The sequence below is a fragment of the Geotrypetes seraphini genome, chromosome 18 (assembly GCF_902459505.1).
Source record: "Geotrypetes seraphini chromosome 18, aGeoSer1.1, whole genome shotgun sequence".
Classification (NCBI taxonomy): Eukaryota; Metazoa; Chordata; class Amphibia; order Gymnophiona; family Dermophiidae; genus Geotrypetes; species Geotrypetes seraphini.
The window spans coordinates 6905721-6912672 of NC_047101.1; positions in this window are offsets into that span (position 1 = coordinate 6905721).

Consider the following 6952-nt stretch of genomic DNA (forward strand, 5'->3'; position numbering starts at 1 on the left):
AAAAACCAAGCATGCCAATCCCCCCCCCCCACCACCACCACCACCAGCAGTTCATAAGTGCACCAGGTAAACCTTGCACTTGAGTTCAAATCTCTTTATTCAAATTTAACAAAACTTACCAATACATAACAATGCAAAGCAATCAAGCTATTATGACATAATGATATCCATGAAATATATCACATCCCAGATGTGTAATTATCCAACAACCCCCACTTAAAATGCTGCTTCTTACTCAAAACTCTCTTATCCTTGCACCTGAAAAGAATTCAGAATACGTAGGGTATGTGTGATACCTGAATTTGAATAAGCATGCATTTCTCAGAGGCTCCTCTAGAGGCATCACCTTTTACCCAGATCTATGCTCCAGTTTTCATGTGACATTCTAACCGCTGCAATTCGTCATTTCTATAACCCTACTATGTTTATTAGAATTTTTTGGCCGTACTTCATTTTAGCTTCAGCGTGGTTTACAAATCTTAAAAGGAAAAGAACGCCATTAAAAACAAAGAAAAGCAAAAGAGAGTTAAATAAAGTTTAATAGTTGCCTAAGAAAGGACTCCACTCTCAATAATTTCAAGGGAAAGGTCAACCGAAAAGATATGTCTTCACAAGTGACCTAAATTTTGGATAGGAAAGTTCAGAACGAATCTCAATCGGAAGAGAATTCCATAGACTAGGAACAGATGCAAAAGAAAACAGAATTACGAGCTGAAGCCAATCGAACTAAACAAACCGAAGGTAAAGTTAATTGGTCTGCCGATACAGAATGCAAGTTATGAGTTGGCCTATAGGCACTATTTTGAGGCCCTCGGCATGTTTATCATAATCACAAAAGTAAAATAAAACAGTTTCTTGATCACATGTCTCTTTAGCTATAAATGACAATATTATTATTAAGACTTAGCCAAAATGAAAGGTTTATAAACTATAAAGAGTTTTACCTCATGCAAAATTGTCATTTCTTTAATAAGACATTAACTATTTTTTCTGAGGCCCTCCAAATACCTACAAATACAAAATGTGGCCTTGCATTTGCTTTAAGTTGGTTTGGGGATTAGCCCCTACCTATCTTTTGTCTCATTTTGTGCCATACAGCCCTACAAGGATAACCAGAAATTGTAATTTATTTGCCTTTCCAAGGATCGCTGATTGTAGATACAAGTCCTTTTTGGATAGGACTTTTATGTGTCAAGCAAGTAAACAGCAGTCCTGGTTAAGTAATTACATCAATGGAGCCAGGTTGACCTATTGTGCATTTCGGAAAGAAATTAAGACTGCATTGTTTGATAGATTCATTTCCTAAATAGAAGTCATACTAATTAGAATAATTTTACTCTGACTATTCTTAAGAAATATGTTGTACTTTTGCTATTTGTATTTTGTATTTCGCTGATTGTCCAACTCTCTTCATTGTAAACCGCCTACAAATCGTCCGATTGTGGCGGTATAGAAGAATAAAGATATGTTATGTTACGCAAAGGGTTGGAGTTTGAGACCACTGGCTTCCATGGAACTAATAATTCCCCCAAGTAATCAGGTTGACCTGATTGTAATACTTTAAGCATGACTGGTGGCCTTAACTGTACCTCCTGCAATTATTGCTTTGTTATCGTTGAAACGCAACATGGGGATATCAACATTTGCACTTGGCTTAATTTTATTTCCAAAACAGGATAGTGAAAGATGTATATCAACAATGACTATAACAAGTACTACAACAAGTTGATATTTAGAATTTTACCTATCAGGAGGAAAAGATCTCAGATTTTACCACATAGGGAACATGTTTTCTCCCTATATTTTTGTGGCATATGATTGTCTTTCATTGATCAAAAACCTCCTTTATAAAAGACTTTAATTTTTAATTTTTACATAAATATATTTTTATAATTTTAATCTTTTAATCTTTTTCTAATCTTAGAATGAGACTTATTTCATAACTATAATAGATACCAAAAGACTTAATCAAGTGCAAAAAACGTTACTTATCTGCTTCTTTGTAAATGTAGAAGCCTTAAGTGAAAGTGCTGAGTGCTTAGATGAAAGTGCTTCAATAGAAGGTGCTTCAAAAATAAAGTGCTTTATGCCTTCCCTTTCCCCGTACCTTTTTAACTTCCCCAGCATGAGCAGCATGCCCATGTCAGTGATCACTCGCCCTTTGACGTCATTTCCTAGGCACTGGTCCCGGAAGTGATGTCGGAGAGCGCGCCGATGCTGACGCTTGCAGCGACCTCACGCTGGGGAAGTAGAAAAAGGTACCGGAAAGGCGACGAGCACAAGTGCGCGGCAAGGAGAGGAGCAGGGGCAGAGAACAGTAGGGGTGCCGTGCCCTTAGGAAGACCGCCCCCTCGCCACGCCACTGCGTCTTATGTTAAACTGTGCCTGCTGTACACTGCCCTGGGTGAATCTCTTCATAAAGGTGATTAATAAATCCCCCACAATAAATACAAAATATTTTGCTTCTATTGGAACTCTATGCCATGATAATTCATTGTGGTTATTCTGAAATCCAGACTGATTAGACATCCCTCCAAGACAAAGTTAGAAAGAGAACAAGGTTCCGAACTGTTAGCAAATTTAAAAAAAAACCAAGAAGATCTGTCTGCAAAACTAATTTGATGTCAGTAGAAAGGTTATTCGATATGGGCCTATGCTTCAGTTGTCAGGGCTGCCAAACTAGGGGAGAGGTCTTAGCCATCATGTGTAATTCCAGTGTATAAAGAGGTCAGATTTCAGCACGTGTGTGCGGGAGGGGGGGGGGGAGACTGGGGGGAGAGAATTCTATAAATAACACCCCACGTAAAGCATTGCAAAGATCCAGGCTGAACTAGTATTCTGCAAAGGGCACTCTTTCTAGCAGTGACTCTCAAACTGTGGGCCCCAAAGAGATTCTGGATGTTCCACGAGAGATTCCAGAATTTTACCTTCTTTTTAAAAATTCCCTTCATAAGCATACACTAGAATAGATGATAAGTATGTCGCACACACAAGAGTCTGTCAATGTTATGAGCATCTGTGTAACCACCCAGACAAGCATTATTGTTTGACGTGATTGGTCCTTGAAAACTAACGGCATGTAATTTGGGTTTTTCTTTTGTTTTTTAAGCAGTAGTTATCCTAACTTGAGCAACAAAGCAATCAAGGCTTTGTTACCGTTTGGACTTTCTTTTCTCTGCGGACTTGGATTTTCAGCTCTGACAGAAATTGAATCGATAAAGAGAGAACTGCAGATGGTGGATGATGACATGACTGTTTGCTTGTTGACTATCGAGCTGCGTTTTGAGTTAATTTGCACTCAAAAACAAGCATATCCATCGCATTGATTAGCAATTCTATGTACTTTAGTTTCACTGTTGATACAATTACCCATACATAGATTAAAGCAGTGTTCTTCAACCGCTGGTCCGCAAAAATTTCCTGCTGGTCCGTGAAGAATTAGTGTCCCCTGCAAGTGCGTGTCCGTCATCCTTCCGGCATGGTTGCTCCTTATCTTCAGCTGCACTTATTTGCCAGGTCAGTGCACAGTGGCTCTTGCATGCTGTACGTGGCTGACCCGGAACCAGAACGAGGTCAGCAGCATTCAGCGTGCAAGAGCCGCTGCACGCTGTCCCGGCACACAAGTGCAGCTGGCGCTGAAGATAAGGGGCAGCCAAGCCGGAAGGAAGATGGATACGCGCTTGCAGGGGACACTGATCCGGCTTCGGCAGAGGCTGGATGGCCCTGAACAAGTAGGGAGAAAAGAGGAGGGGGGAGGAGCGCGTTGGGACATGGAAGGGGCATGAATTTGGGACAAAGGTTGGAAGGCAGGGAGGGGGGACACGAACTCGGGACACAGAAGGAAGGGAGGAGGCATGAACCTGGGACACAAGGGAGGGGATAGAAAGGGAGAATTATTGGGGATGAGTGTGTAAATGAGAGGGAAAGATGGTGCACATGGGGATAGGAAGGAGGAGGAAAATTGTTGGGCATAGAGAGAGAGAGGAGTGGGGAAGAGAAGGATGAAAGGGAGAAATGTTGGATATGGTGGTGGAGAGGCAACAGAGGGATAGATTGAAGGGGATGCAAGGGGGAGGAATGTTGGACATAGTGATGGAGGGAAAGGGGTGGCATGGTGCTGGAGAGGGGTGACAGAAGGAGAAATGTTGGGCATGGGGCTGGTGGGCAATAGTGAAAAATGCTGCACATGATCTGGGGGATGAGAGAGGGAAAAATGTTGGCTAGGGCAGTAGAGGGAGTGGGAGAGATGCACCATGGATCTCTCTCTATCTTTCCCCACTCCCTGTACACAGGATGGAGACGGGGACCAAGCTGTGGGGATGTGACGGAGACGGGAGGCTTTTATTTCAGTCTTAGTAGTTTGCCGGTCCACAAAATAATTCTTTAATTTCCACCGGTCCATAGGTGTAAAAAGGTTGAAGAACACTGGATTAAAGAACTTTAAATAACACTCAAATTTAATTTTTTTGTTGGTTTTGCAATTTTATCATTTCAGTTATAATGTGCCGCAAGAAACATTTGCTCCATTTAGTGTGCCAGCGCTAAAAAAGTTTGAGAGACACTGCTTTATAGAATTCTTGTGTCTGACTTTGTGTGCCCCACGTACTCCCCACTGAAACCTGATAAACAATCTGGCACGTAAATGAAGAAAGTTAGACACATAAATGACCCTATTCCAGTATAGAGCAAACGGTGTGCCTGCTGAGATTTCTAGGTGTGCCGTGGCACACTGGGGAGCAGGAGAGGCATCGGCGCTGGCTGACTGCCTACAGGATGGTGCCAGCACCTCTCCTCCTCTCTGGCCCTCTTCCCTGCTAGCACCCCCTTCTGGCGTCTCGGGACCTGTGCACTTCCGGATGCCTCAAGCCGCGGCTTGAGAAAGTTTGCGGGACACTGCCCTATTCTATAGCATCATGTCTAATTTTGGGGAATGCCTCTGACACGCCCATTGCCCTCCCATGACCACGCCCCCTTCTGAGTGAGGCGCTATAAAATTTAGGTGTGCCTTTTGTAGACTAGGGCGGATCTACGCACAAACCAAAATGACTGCCAATTGACGCCAATGGTTCATTAACTCAGACTGCACACTGATCCGAGATCCACGCCCAGATTCTGGCAACATTTATAGAATCTGGAAGAATAAGTCCATCAGTGGAACCTATGACAGGTGTAAAATTCTTGTCCATTAAAGAAAATGCCAGTAAAAAATCAATTTCCATGAATTGGGCCATACGGCTTGCAAAAGCAATTAATACCTGCATCAGTATTCTATTTTTATCACAGCTGGAAACTAAATCCAGGGCTGCAATGCTAAAACTGAAAGACCAGAGGTCCACCGAGGCCACGTCTTTTTAATTCTGTAGCAGTCATTCTAACCTGGGGTTTCCCGTGCATTGCGGATTCAAAATGCGCTCCTGGAATTAAGACATCATCTGACATGGAGGTTTTTGCAAGCCTGCCACTCAAGCAGTTCCTGACCCAGTCCTTCACTTTGGGGTCCATATCCAGGACACTCTATTTATTAGACGCCTGTGTGAAATACTGTCAAAGGCTTTGCTAAAATCTAAATCCATCACATCTACAACTCTCCCTCTCTTCGATTTTCTGAGCACCCAGTCAAAGAAATTGATCAGATTTGTTCTTTGAGCTTAAATCAAAATTTGTACACGAACAGCTACAGAGCTGCTAAAACTGGAAGACCAGAGGTCCACCGAGGCCACGTCTTTTTAATTCTGCAGCAGTCATTCTAACCTGGGGTTTCCTGTGCATTGCGGATCACTTCTGTGGGGTTTCTTGATTTATTCAGCAGGCAAGGGAAATATTACATGAATAACTGCTGACCATGGGAGGTTTTCTTATATATTTCATGATATCTATGACCTGTGAGGTTCTGCGTGAAAGGAGAGGGCGTGTTCTAGTTCTTTGGATTTTTCCCCGCTTAGCACCTCGTTTTCTCTTGGTCCTTAGCAACAGAGGAGAAACATTTAATCCCGGGCAGGCAGTCATGCTTACAAAACAATACATGAATGCAAAAAACCCTGAATGATGCCTGGCAGAGGGACAGAGTCTAAGTGGATCAAGTAACAAGAGTTCACTTAAGGACACATCAAGTTTCTTTTAAAAACTTTCCAGCATTTGCAAGACATTTGAAACCATTAGGTAGAGATAGCAAACGAGCTTCTTCGTTCACAGGATAGCTCTGGTTGAAAGGGTGTTGCGTGTCTCTTTCCCTGGGTAGACTAGTTTGCCTAGTCATTTCTTCTGAACTACCTAACCGCAAACCAAATTCTGAACAACCCCTGCTCTTTTGCTTTATTTTGCCAACTTGGCTTCCAGGCATTCATAGAAACATGATGGCAGATAAAGGCCAGATGGCCCATCCAGTCTGCCCATCCATAGCATTCACTATCTCCTCCTCTTCCTAAGAGATCCCATGTGTCTGTCCCACGCTTTCTTGAATTCAGCCACAGTCTTTGTCTCCACCACCTCTATTGAGAGATAAATCTACCACCCTTTTGGTAAAAAAGTATCTCTTTAGTTTACTGCTGAGCCTATCACCACATAGAAACATGAGGCAGATAAAGGCCAAATGGCCCATCCAGTCTGCCCATCCACAGTAACCATTACCTCTTCCTCTCCCTAAGAGATCCCACAAGCCTATCCCACGCTTTCTTGAATTCAGACACAGTCTATGTCTCCACCACTTCTTCAGAGAGACCCTTTCTGTAAAAAAGTATTTCCTTAGATTACTCCTGAGCTTATCACCTCTTAACTTCATCCTATGCCCTCTCATTCCAGAGCTTCAACCTCATTCTATGTCCTCTCACTCTGGAATTTCCTTTCAACTTTAGAGAGTGCCCTCTCGTTCTCCCTACCTTGGAGAGGGTGAACAACCTGTCTTTATCTACTAAGTCTATTCCCTTCAGTACCTTGAATGTTTCAATCATGTCCC